Here is a 13,784-nt window from a genome sequence, read left to right on the forward strand (position 1 = left end):
CCTCGTGTTGCTTTGGTCACCATCGCGTAAAGTCGGCCTTTGTGAAAAATTACTTTCCTGTTACACAAGCCCATATCGCGTGCTCCGCAAAGTGACCGATGTCACCTATGAAAGTTCTAGCCACGCCCACTACGTCCTCCGCTGTGACAACCAGTGACATTGACCACGTTGCCCGACTCAAGCCTTACAACTCTCCATGCACCTTGGATATTTAACAGCACCGTGATGGTGCTTTTGCCGCCGGGGGGTATTATTACGATATCATCGAGCGATGCTCAAGAGACGAGCCACCGCGAGAACGACGAAGAGGTTGGTCAGTGCCCTTGGCACGAGCGAATGCCAGCCTGGCTGCCTGGCTCCAGTGTAAATAGCGCGTAAATAGCCTTTTCGTCTGTGTCTTTCCACACGTAACAATATTTTTCCTCCTCCTCCTGCTACCCCTTGTAAATACACAGTGTAAATAATTTACCTACTGTGCTTCCACGTGAGGATATTAAAACGTGAGAAGAGTTACCATGGGAATTTCAGACCATCATTACTTCGTGCCCATCTGCTCTTGCTTGCCATGTGTCTACCTACGCTATTATTGATGTTTGTGATAATTTTCATAATAGAAAAGTCTGTTTTACCGATCCAGCTTAACTCAGCTTTCCTTTACTGTCAATTTCAATCTCGGCTCATTCTAAATATCGCAAGAATTGAACAGTATTCCACAGATGAGCTGTGATGCGCCTAGAACTACGGCATCTACTTGCGATGAAGGAATGCTACGCACTAAGAACGTTTCTAGAAAAGTACCGGACTGAAACAACGACGTCATTCCCAAAGTAGGTCCGGCCACAATTTAACGCTAACGAGACAATCAACTTATTATAGGGATTTGTATGTGAAGCCTCCGTTGCCAGTCTCACATACCCCGACCTCCCTTGTGCATACCCACTTCCCCAAATAGAACTTTAGCCATAGGCGTATCTACCGGTGGGGAGGGGGGCGAGGGCGAAGGGGGCACAGGCCCCCGATGTCAAAAGTGTGTGTGGTGGGAATATGCCATTTGCCCCCCCCCCCTACTTTTGAAACCGGGGACTGGCACTTCCGACTTCCTGCTGGGAAGTCCAACAAAACTGCACCACAAGCTAAATTTCCTTCCTAATACAGTGCTCATGTAAGTAATGCTTTTCTTTACTACGCATATCCATGCGAGGACAACGAGGATTGTCTTTTGTGCCTTCTAGGGACGCCGTGTAGCGAACGACGTGCGGGATTCACTATACACGCTCGCGTTGGGCGGTTCCCACCTTAACAAGCTCTCAACTTGCGCAACTCGCATCATGCCCTATTTTCTGGGGCCGCTAAAACAGTATTCGAAAACCATAATCAGCTGGCCACAATTCACCTGTGGGCGAGGTGGCGATTCGGATAAAGTATTGTAATTATCCCCGCCAAACGATTGGTGTGCCTTACGGTATGAAATCTTTGGATTATCAATTCTAGAATTATTTCTGGAATCAATGCTGGTATTCTGGAACATAGCGTTGCAGTCTCAATTTCTTATCATTATCAAAAAGCTAATCAAGCCTCTTACCGGTATAACCGTCGAAGTTCATTGTGTAGTCACCATTTTTCGTAGATATGCCCGCGAAAATGGCCACGTTCAAACGTGCAGAGCCATTTTTGTGCTAGTAGAAAATTCACTTGGAATTTTATGTAAACGTATGTGTCACTTCGTACTTCGCGGGTTTCATTTTCACGCGGTTTCTAAATAAGAGCTATACAATTACTTTTTTCCCGGCAGGAACAAAAGCAGCAGTTATCTCTTATTTTGAAAACATGAGGGCCACTTTTTAGTGACGTCTACCACAAGTTTGCAGTGTGTAGATTGCTTATGTGCTCTGAAAACAGTTATTCAGTAGCCGCTTTCTCCCAATATAAACGGAATATATAAACGGTATAAACGGAATTTAGTTGTTTTCCTCCCGGTATCCTCGGTGAAATATACGGGGGACGGTGCTTATATTTATTCCAAGTACAAAACAACATCTGGAGTGACGAGCTATACATAAGTTTCTCAATGAAGCGGTCTCATACATATCGCTAATCTTAAGGTTTCCCATGCGCATAAAAAGAACAGTACAAGAGAGGAGCGCGAAATACCCTGCAAATAGGACAATTTTATGTGCAATGCGTTGTGAAACATTCACTTTTCTGCTTTAAATGAAGGTGCCGCCGATAGTTATTAAACCGTCGTTTTTCATGTATGTTCATGCATATAACCCGATTCGTAGTTTGTTCCTCGGATGGGCTGCTGAGCACGAGGTCGCGGGATCGAATCCCCGCCGCGGCGGACGCATTTCGATGGGGGTGAAATGCGAAAACACCCGTGTGCTTAGATTTAGGTCCACGTTAAAGAACCCCCCGGTAGTCGAAATTTCCGGAGTCCTCCACTACGGCGTACCTCATAATCATAAAGTGGTTTTGGCACGTTAAACTGCATAACTTAATTTTAATTTTTTGTTTCTCGGGTGTATTTGGTGAGCTAAGCAAGGCATCTTGTTTACATCTGGGGAAAATCAGAGGCATGGTATGGCCAATGTGTAGGCAATGTTCCAAATGGGTGGGTTAAATGCGCGTTTTCGAGTAGACCACGTATTCAAGTGCTACATATCATTATTGGCGGTGTAAGACTTAGAGACTTAGACGGCTGTGCTGGCATAATTACAATAACGATAGAGGTCAAATTTTGCAAGCATAAGGGGAATGATATGCCAAGTTCATGTGCTATGGTAAATACTTACTGAACAAATACACTTTCAAGAATTATAAGCAAGTGTTCGAAAGTATCACGCTGCTGCTTTTAGCTAGGTTTCTCAATCTCCCAAGAGGACTGTGCGTTTCCAATATTTAGTACATAGAAGGAATAGGCAGAACTTTAAGTGCAATGCGTCACGTAGTTTTAACGTATCTAGCTTATTTAGAAGGGTTGCGAATCATTATTCAACACTTATATTCTTTTTCTTTTTGCTTTTTCAGCCGGGATATACTAGTTTCGCCTGGTTGCCTCACGGAACCAAAGGAGGCAGCTTCGTTATCTATGGTGACTGTAAGGACAAGTTAATGGGTGTTGTGTAAGTGAAGTTGAAAATATATGGGTAATTGGGGCTTTATCAATAAATTACGTATGCAGGCACTCTCCTTTAAATAGTCCTTTAAATACAGAACAAGCACAATACCATCAGAACCACATAATTGACGATAAAATGCTCCTGATAATGCGTAGCACGTAGCGCTCCCCGCATACGTTTCATGGTGAAAATTACTGTTGCGCAAGTGGCCGCGGCGAGGGAAACTTGCGACGTGGGGAGTGACGTCACTAGCCCTTCGTATATAAGTGAAGCAGCTTAGCAACTGATTTCATTGTTCTTACAGCACCGCTATGGGTAGGTGACCCGTAGTTAACACTTCGGAGAAGCAGCGTTAATACGAGGCGTGCTGTCAAAATTACCGTTAGTCTCATTACTACCATTACTCTAAATTGCCACTACCTCCATTACTGCGAAGCAATAGAGCATTGCATAGCCCTCTCAGCAGTTGTAGTGGTGGTTTTCAACAGCTTCGCAGGACATATACTCTCGAAGGACCGGGAGGGCGAGTCAATTTTTTTTTTGAATACTGGAAGTAATTTATGTTGATTGTACTTCGTTGCGTATAACCTCCAGAATACTATTACCTAAACTACCTATATGTTTATACTGTAGACTTAAACACGATGTACAAGTCCTTGTTTAATTATTAAAATTATTTGTAGCAAACGTGCGTTTTTATGTACGCCGTACTGCTGCTACTTGGAGGGATCTGGGACCTGCGTGGGTCCCTCATTGCTTTTTGTCCTTGTATAATATTGACATCTTATACAGATGGAAGAGATAAATGTAAATTTAAATCACTTTTCGGGCCCCCATGGTTGACCATGTGTCATTGATAAATACGCCGATGTCTGTTAGATACAAATATATCTGAAAGAAGCATTTCCAGACACTATCACTTATTAGTAATTCTCAATATATATAGGGAGAGAGCGGGAGGTCAGATCTTCTGCAGTTTCCCTCCTCCCCCCCCCCCCGCCCCTACTCTAGAAATGGTACGCCACTGACTTTAAGCACACCTTCGGTATACTAATCTCCCGTTTGTGCCCGTTTCACTTTGCTTCAATGACATCACGTCACTTATGAAGAGCGTGGGAACGGGCAGCAGACTTTCCGTACCTTGAATGCGTTAGGAGTCTCATGGTGGTATTTGTGAGGTTTCCAGAAGGACCGCGCTGACGCAGACAACAGGGAGATCTGGAATGAGGCCAGTGCCAGGAGTGCGACTGTCCCCAAGAACGACATTGCTGCCAAAAGGGCGATGAAGGGATGACGATCGGGCTGGGGAGTTTCTCGGCCCCAGCAGATGGGCTAATTATCACGTCCGTTTTTGGCTTGGAGCCAGTTTCAGCAGCACTCTGCGCGTCCGCAAACTTACGGCTGGTGAATATACGGGCCAGTAGTCGAGCGTACACTGAAAGCGGCCAACGTTGAGGCGTGCTGTCACTGGAATGCCGTTTTATGTTGTACAGGTTGCTCGCAGCTGCCGCTCTCCTGACGATTGTGCAAGGTCGACTTGCCGTCGTTGTATTCCACCAGTCCCGTGGCGACAACAGCGAACGGGACTACGGCAGCGATTCAAGCCAAATTGTCAGCGTCTGTCCTGTGATGACCAGTTAGTGTTTTCGAAACAATGTCGTAGGCCAAACCCTTGGCACGTGCGTGAGCAGCAGAACTAGTATTTCGCAGCTCCGGTAGAATAGCAAATCGGGTGACTCCATGGATGTTTACCTTGAAAGCATGCCAACGGAAAGCGGTGGGAGTGATGGGGGGTTGGGCAGACTATGGGCTAAACAAGAGAACGAAGGGGCAGAAAAACGCGGACTGACAACTAACTTCATTAGCAAAACGACGCTCATATATATGAAAAACGTACATCTCGTCAAAATAGTAAGAGCACAGGCGGCACATGTGTCCGCTATTAACTATACATATAAACGTTCGAAAAAAGTAGAAAAGGAAGTCTTTCCTTGTCGCTTACGGGGATTGAAATACGCAGGTGTTTTTCCTCAAAGCTCTGTCTGGCTTAATTCATTCTGGAATGATTTTGTTGGTGTTAGAAATTCCTTAGCATAACTTAGGTTTTGTAATGGTGTCTTTGTAAAGGTTTGTGTTCGTGAACTGCCGGCGAACTCACAGCTGACATTCTTGTGTTTTGCAGCAAGCGTGCCGCGAGTGGGGTGGAATTGTTGTTTTGTAGTGTACTCTAATGCCGAGGTAACAGACATCTTTAATTACAACTAGTCCGAGTTAGCGCTACATTATTAGAAGTTAAGCAAATAGCATCCGCCGACATTCTGAATAACTCACTCAATTTTCAATCAAAACGGGTGGACATTCGAAGCCTCAGCGCTTGGCCAGCGTTACTGGAGGGGGTACTTGTTTTCCTCAGCCCAATAGCTGCGTTGATTGGTAACGTTTATACATAAACATCTTCATCAATGTTAGAGACGAAATGTTTCATGCATTTTGATGAAATTTGGCACATTGTAGAAGCTGGGAGCAGTTTCGGATTCACCCTGCAGCAGACGACGCGCCAGCGTCCCACAACGGCGACGAAGTACCTCCTCTTCTTCCGACCACGTGGCAAAAAGAGATGTGGACACAGATAAGCACAGAGCAATCCACGTGGAGAGGACATGTAACCTCGTTAGCTGCACCGTGCTGTTGCGAAGCAGAGCAAGAGGCTGCTGATAAATGTTGGCCAGTTTACGTCCTAAAATACATGTTATGTATTTGCGGCCCGCGTCCTTCGCTCATCGGATAATGCTAGAATATCTTCCAGTGACACCCGTGAACGTCCTGATCATGAGAAGGAAATCTACGGCCAAATAAAATAAAAGGTGTTGGGGTGCGAATTGCAGACGTTATCAGCTCACCGACATCCTTTAAATTAATATACACTATCATTGCATTCGGCCGGCATATTACCGCATTGGACAGAAACTTGAAGTAATACAAGAAAGCTTCACAAGTGAAGGGCTGCCCAACGCGAAATGAAGCGAAATATGCTTCGTTTGACTTCAAGAGACCGGAAGAGAGCGGTCTGTATTAAAGAGCATAGGAGAAGTTTGTGGTATCGCTGGCTGGAGTTAGGCAGGCTATGAGTTAGGCAGGCTATGAGTTAGGCAGGCTATGGAGTTAGGCTGCCTAACTCATAGCCTGCCTAACTCATAGCCTGCCTAACTCATAGCCTAACTCATAGAGTTAGGCAGGCTATGAGTTAGGCAGGCTATGGAGTTAGGCAGGGGGAAGAAGAAGAAGCCGACTAGTGCGGTCGTGCAAACATCGGCTCCCGCTTCGATCAATGTTTTTGCGCAGAATTTATGTGCCACCCCTGAGAACCTGGTGGCGATCGACGCGTCGTATCACAAGGATTACGTGGGTGCCCATTTTTTTGCCGGTGGGTCCATTTTTCGCCTCGTTGAAAACTGTTTTCTGCGTGCCACGTAGAAAAGGTGCCAGCCCCTGACTCGCGCTGTAGGCCTAGGCCTCACGCGCACGACGGAGTGTAGGCATGGCCTCCGGCTTAGCTGTTGAAGGCATGGAGATCACCTCGGAGGAAGATATCGGATGGATGACAGCCATTACTCGCCGAAGGAAACGCGCATTAGCCGCTGGCGGGAAATCCGTGGCTATAAAGGATACCAACCATGGCGGGAAAGGTAGTCGCCGCACGGCCACCTCGCAGAACGTGCTGAAGCGCGTCGCTACCGCCTCTAGGATCCCGATGCTACCGAGGGATCACATCAAGATAATTGTCCGCCCCCGTGGCGGCCTCGACGTTAAGAAGTTCAGCCTGGTGCATCTCTCCAGAGCGCTGGCCATGGCGGCAGCCTTAGCGCCGGAAGACACGACGGAGGACACGTACTGTCCGAACGGCTGTCAAAACATCTTGGTGGTATCGACTCCGCGGGAAGAAAACGCAAGAGCTTACGCCAAGGTACGCAAGATCCATACGAGGGATGGACCCTTCGAAGTGGCGGCCTACACCGCAGCAGGAGAAGATACATGTAAGGGTGTTGTTCGCGGTATCGACCTGGACATTAGCGACGCGGAACTGAAAACCCTTTTCGTCAATCACCGAAATCCGGGCCTCGTCGAGGTACGTCGGATCAAGCAAACTACAACGGTGGTGGTACTTTTTGAAGGACAAAGAGTGCCAAACCACGTTATTTGTGGTAACGTACTCATGCCCTGTTATCTCTACCGACGACAGATAGATGTGTGCTACGGCTGTGGTGAAATCGGACATAGATCCGACGTGTGTCCCAATCCGGCAAGTGTTAGAAAGTGTAGGGGCTGTGGAATCAGTTCCCCACCTGAAGATCATCATTGCGATCCCAAGTGCGCTATTTGCGGTGGCGCACACCAAACTGGGGACCGAAAATGCAGTCGAAGATTCCAGATGCCTTATATTGTGAGGCAAAGGCGTCGAAGGCGCCAACGACAGCAAGCACGCTGTACACAGGTGGCCGACGACATTGAAGACAGCGACAATTCCCAGCGCAAAGGGGTCACGCAAGAAATTGACCCCAACTTGCGCTCTCGCACGAGAGGACGCTCCAGCTCACGAGGGCGCTCCCGCTCCAGAGGGCGTTCTCGATCCAGAGGACAACCCAGCTCTGGAGAATATTCTGGTGTTGACCCGCAACCCCGAGGACCTGGGGCAAGATCGAGGTCCCGTTCACAGTCGACCCCAAGAGCAACCTGGGCCGATCGAGTCAAGAACGGAGGCCTAGGGAAACCAGGACAACCGACAAGGGCAAGGTCTAGGAGTACTAATGGTAGGGCACAGCCGGAACGTGAGTCAAATCCCCGAATATTGGCATTAGAATCAGAAAATCGGAAATTAAGGCAAGAACTGTCTAAGCTCACGGAGGCTTTCAAATCCTTTAAAGAAACGTCCGAAACACCCCGTATTCAGATGGAGACAACGGCTCCAAAACCTTTGGCCGGCAAACCTAAACGTAAAGCCCCCCACCCCGTTCCCATTAGCGAAACCGAGGAGGAAGATTTAGAAACCACTGAGGCAGAGGTGATGGGAGAGAGTGAGGCACCCCCCAAACACAAAAAAGTCAGAATAGCCGCAAGGTTAGCCACAATAGACAGGACTCTGGTGAAAATCATGGAGCTCATCACAAATCTAGATGCTCGAGTGGGTCAACTAGAAAGGCCCAAAGTTAAGGCAAAGGCAAGCGCAGCGGCTGCATCGGCAGTCCACGGAGGCACAAACGGTAGCCCGAGCGCGGACTCTAGGGGTTCGGATAGTCAACCAGTGTTATTATAATGGCTTCAAACGACAACAATAACATTAAAATATGGCAGTGGAATTGTGCGAGTTTCCGAAGGCGCAAGGCTCCCCTGCAGCAGCTCATTAGATCGGCCAAAGTTAAGCCGCACGTTATTCTCTTACAGGAGACACTAGCTAAGGAAGATATCTTTCTACCGGGTTACAACTCCGAAACCTTGACCATTCCAGGGGGTCGGGGAATAGCGACTTTGGTTCGAAAGGGTACCTCCTATGAAACTCACGAGCTTCCCACGTACAAGGTTGGTCTAGAAGCACACATGATCGAACTCATCCTGAAGAACAAAAAAGCAGCTAACGTGTATATAGCTAACGTTTATAGCTCTCCGCAAGATAGGAAAAGGGATTTTAAGACCCTCTTGGGCCGCATTTCCAGTAAGGCAGATACAGCCCCACTCGTAGTGGCTGGGGACTTCAACGCTCCCAACAAGGAATGGGGCTATGGTCATCAGAGCATCAAGGGTACTAATTTAGCAACCACGGCAAGTGAATTAAAATTTGCTCTTATTACAGATGCTAACTTCCCCACGAGAACTGGTACCTCCACTACCAGAGATACAACCCCCGATCTTACATTCCTTCGGGGAATTGAAGGCTCATGGGACAATCTGCAGGAGAATTTAGGAAGTGATCACTACATAATTGAAGTCATCTTACAGACGCAACCACCACCACTAAGGAAATATGAATACGTGGACTGGGATCTCTTCCGTAAGCTGCGTAAGGAAACCAGCATAGATGACGAATCTTATGAGGAGCTTTTAGATCAATTAAAGGCAACGATTAAGAAAGCTACTAAAGTAGTCTCAACAGAAATCGAAGTCCCAAAAATGGACTCCAAGCTAGCTCACATGCTGGAAGCGAAAAATGCCCTTCTAACCAGATGGAAGAGTCACAGACTCAATAGAAGACTTAGAGCCAAGGTCGCCCAAGTTAATCGTGATATTGAAACATACGCGGCTCAACTTTCACGTCAACAATGGGACGAAACTTGCTTAGAAACAGACGGCAGATTGCACAGAGGAGGCAAATGGAACCTATTGAAGAGCCTACTTAATGACAAGCTCTCCAGAGGTACTACAAACGTCGCCATAAACAGGCTCGTCAATAAACAGATAACTATAGGGCGGACAGCAACAGAGGTCGCAAACGACCTCGCACACATGTACCTGCCACTTAAAAATGAATATGAAAACGAAGAAGAAATAAGCGAACCTTACTCCGGAATATCGCAACCGGACTTGGACAGTGACTTCACTGCAGCTGAGATAAGGCATGTACTTTTTAATTTAAATGGGAGATCTGCTTCGGGTCCGGATGGCATCACAAATAAACTTTTGCGAAACCTGGACGATGATGCCATAGACATAATCACGGTCAAAATTAATAGTCACTGGAGATCCGGCACTGTCCCACCGGAATGGAGGGAGGCCAAGGTGACGTTTATACCGAAACCCGGCAAACCACTAACAAAGGAGAACCTCAGGCCCATATCACTTACATCCTGTATTGGCAAAGTAGCCGAACATGCTATTCATAACAGGATAATAGAACACATAGAAAACCAGGAGCTTTTCAGACACAATCTCATAGGCTTTCGGAAGGCATTACCCACACAGGACGCCATGCTCATGATCAAACGGGCGATTATTGACGACCGTAGCAGGGACGTAAAGGGCCTCCTGGGTCTGGATCTGAACAAAGCATTTGATACGGTTGCACATAAACATATCCTACATGAAATCTCAACCTTGAACCTGGGAAGCAATTTTTACAGTTATGTGAGGTCCTTTCTAGCTAATCGGACAGCTCGGGTCAAACTCGGGATAGTCACAGGCGGTCCATACAATTTAGGCAACAACGGCACACCACAAGGTTCAGTATTGTCCCCACTCCTCTTTAACATTGCCATGCACAGGCTCTCGGAGGAATTGTCCAAAATCCCGAGCTTGGGGCACGTCATATACGCTGACGATATCACAGTGTGGGCCCCAAGGGGGTCACTCGCAGCACTAGAGCAGACACTACAGGCAGCGGTAGACACCACAGAATCCTTCCTTAAGGGCACCGGACTCAGGCTATCACCTAGTAAATCTGAGCTGCTGCTCTTCAGACAGGGGAGACAGGGTGTTAGAAACCTTGTGCCTTTAGAAACTCTGCCAATAAAAATCACAGACAACACAGGACGGGTCATACCCAGAGTAGAGCAAATAAAAATTCTGGGTCTTCTCATTGACGCAAGGAGCTGTAACGCTACGGCCCTAAACCGTCTCACAGGTCAGGCCAACAGTACTTTAAAGCTCCTGGGCAGGGTCTCAAACCGAAATGCAGACCTCAAGGAGGACAATCTCATCAGAGCATATCATGCATTTTTCATCAGTCACGTGACGTACATTGCATCATACCTGAACTGGGGGAAGGGAGAGAAGGCTAAGCTAAACGCACTTATACGCTCCGGACTCAAAAGGGCTCTGGGACTCCCGCACGGAACGAGTACTGAACTCCTCAACAAGTTAGGACTTCATAACACTATAGATGAGCTCATTGAGGCACATTCGATGTCACAAATTGCAAGACTCTCCAACACTAAGCCAGGGTGTAAAATTCTAGATGAAGCCGGAATACTGCCTTGAGGAGGAGACGTCTCTAAGTTCAAAATACCCAAGGAGGTGGAGACACAATTAGTTGTAGACCCCATACCTAGAAATATTCATCCTGTGTACAACAAGGGCAGAAGGGACGCCAGGGCCAAATGCATTTTGGGTAAACTGCACCAACAACACAGCTCAGCTCTTTTTGTCGATGCAACTAGTTATGGATCGGGCAACCGCTACGCTATTGCCGTGGTCGATGAGAGCGGTAAATTAATAAACGCGGCGTCACTAAGAACGACCTCCATTCATGCCGCCGAAGAAGCAAGCATAGCACTTGCAATTACAATGAGGAGAGGCTCCACGATTTTCTCCGATTCCCGTACAGCTATTAGGAATTACTCTGCCGGCTTCATCTCAGTGGAAGCACAAAAGTTACTTATACACAGTATTAATACTAATAATTACGACCAACTGGATAGCTCACACCTAGTCTGGTTTCCGGCTCATCAGGGCCACTCGGTCAGCCCCAGTGGCTGCAATCCTAACGAGCAAGCTCACTCTGCTGTGCGAGATCTCACATGCCGCGCATCAGATCAGGAACTGCTCCAGGATGACTGCGGCTCCTACAAAGACCCACTTACTACTTTTCACGAGATCACCTCACACTATAGGGACGGCAGGAGGTTTTTCCCTCCCCCCCATCAGAAGCTCAACCGAGCACAGGCAGTCACATTAAGAATGATTCAAACTAAATCTTATCCCGCACCTTTTGTGCTTAACAAAATTGACCGGGATTTTCCCGCGGAATGTAAAAGTTGTGGACACACTCCGTGTCTATTTGATCATATGTTCTGGCTGTGCCCCAACCAAAGGGCTTCGGATCTCAACAGTGAGGAGGACTGGAGTCGGCGCATATCCAGCGAAGTCCTCCAAGATCAACTCCTGGCCGTCCGGAGAGCGCACGACATCGGGAAAGCCTTTGGCCTACCGGTGCCTACGTGGGCGGAGCCACCGACTTAGCCTGGGGGCTTGTGCCCTCGGACCATAGTTTCTCTGGACTAAAATAAAGTTCTTGCCATGCCATGCCTGGAGTTAGGCAGGCTATGAAATCCGTAGGGCAGATAACGGGTTGTCAGAGTTAGAGAACGGATGTCAAGGGAAGGAAAAGGCATCCATGACGGCAGGTAAATAGGCGGAACAAATTAACCGACCAATTTTGAAGATTGCGAACGCACAGCAAAGCAATGCATTGCAGCTTTGTGAATCTTGTGTTCTCTAAGCGTTTTATTCCGATAGCGACAAGGTGGGCAGTCCAAAGAATTTGCTTCGTCGTAAACTGTAGGCAACACCACACGGGAATGTGCAATGGCGAACAAAAGTTCGGAGACCATGGCAGCAGGAAAAAAAATTGATCCAAAATTCTAGGAATTGTCTACCAATCTGCCAGCATTATTTGGCTGGACTGCTACTTCGCTTTTGCTTAGTTATTTAACTAATTTATGCATGCGTTCACACCACTACCAATCATCTATTATAAAATATTATAACGATTACACATGTTGAATTGGCTGATTATCCATGTATTTAGCAGATCTACCATATCAAGTTAGCCGAAATGCCGTCACAACCAGTTTACTTTTGCCACACCACAACATTCTTTATGTTCCTTTTGCGTTGCGACCTTGACGCGGCGAAAGAAAACGTCACGAGATTTTTTCTTTTTTTACTAACGGCGCCAGTAATCTACTATTGCACTGTTATAATAATTACATCTGTTAAATTGACCAATTATACATTCATTTTGCAGGTGTAAGGCGTCACGGGACGCAAGGATATTGCTGGGGCACTCACCAAGGAATGCTTACGGATTACTGTAGTACTGTAGGAAGCTAAGGAGAGGCGCCTATTAATGTCCTTTTGCCTTGAACAGGCTGTGATGTCAACTGAGGACAAAGTAGCTTTTACTCCCATTAATCTTATGTGGCTGACGCAGACATCTGCTTGCCAAGTTGCGGCTCATGGTTCTAATCCCATTCAGAAGCATTTTCTTTGTTTTTTTTTGTTCATCTACGATTACACTATAATAACAACTACGTATGCTAACTTCACCAGTTGTGCATTTATTTTGCAGATATAGGGCGCCACATGACATGCAGATATTTCCTGCGATTGTTTAACACGCATACCTGCGTTTCACGAATCAATAACAGGCTGTACATTTAGGCTGCGAAATACATGTCATTTTCTGTGTACCCACAGTCTCCAAGATTTTTTGGGATACTATACTCATTCATCATGAATTTCCAGGGCACTCATGGCAACTGCATCTTAGCCTACAAGCTTACTATGAGTGGTTCCTACACCTATGAGTGACACTGCCTGCACTATGGTATAAAGTTTGTAAACAGGGATAAGGCGCCTCAGAAAGGCTGGCAAACGTTTCGATAGGAGGACGTATTTTCGTCAAAGGCGGCCTCGTCATCCTTGGCACTCTTCTAATGCCGCAAAAACGTGCCGCCAACGACACTCCTGAGTGCTCCCTAAGCTCTCGCTCCCCAACGCCCTCTCATGCCCCCCTTCGTTCTTTTCTTTTCTTGTCTTTCTCTTTTTTTTCACCTCTTGGTGTCTCCCCGTTTTTTTGTTCTCGTTTTCTTTTTTTTCTTTTCTCCAACATTCCCACTCTCCCGCTCTTGTCCCCTCGTCTTGGGAACGACGCTCACAGACGTCAGGCGGCAGCGT

The sequence above is a fragment of the Dermacentor andersoni genome, chromosome 6 (genome assembly GCF_023375885.2).
Source record: "Dermacentor andersoni chromosome 6, qqDerAnde1_hic_scaffold, whole genome shotgun sequence".
Classification (NCBI taxonomy): domain Eukaryota; kingdom Metazoa; phylum Arthropoda; class Arachnida; order Ixodida; family Ixodidae; genus Dermacentor; species Dermacentor andersoni.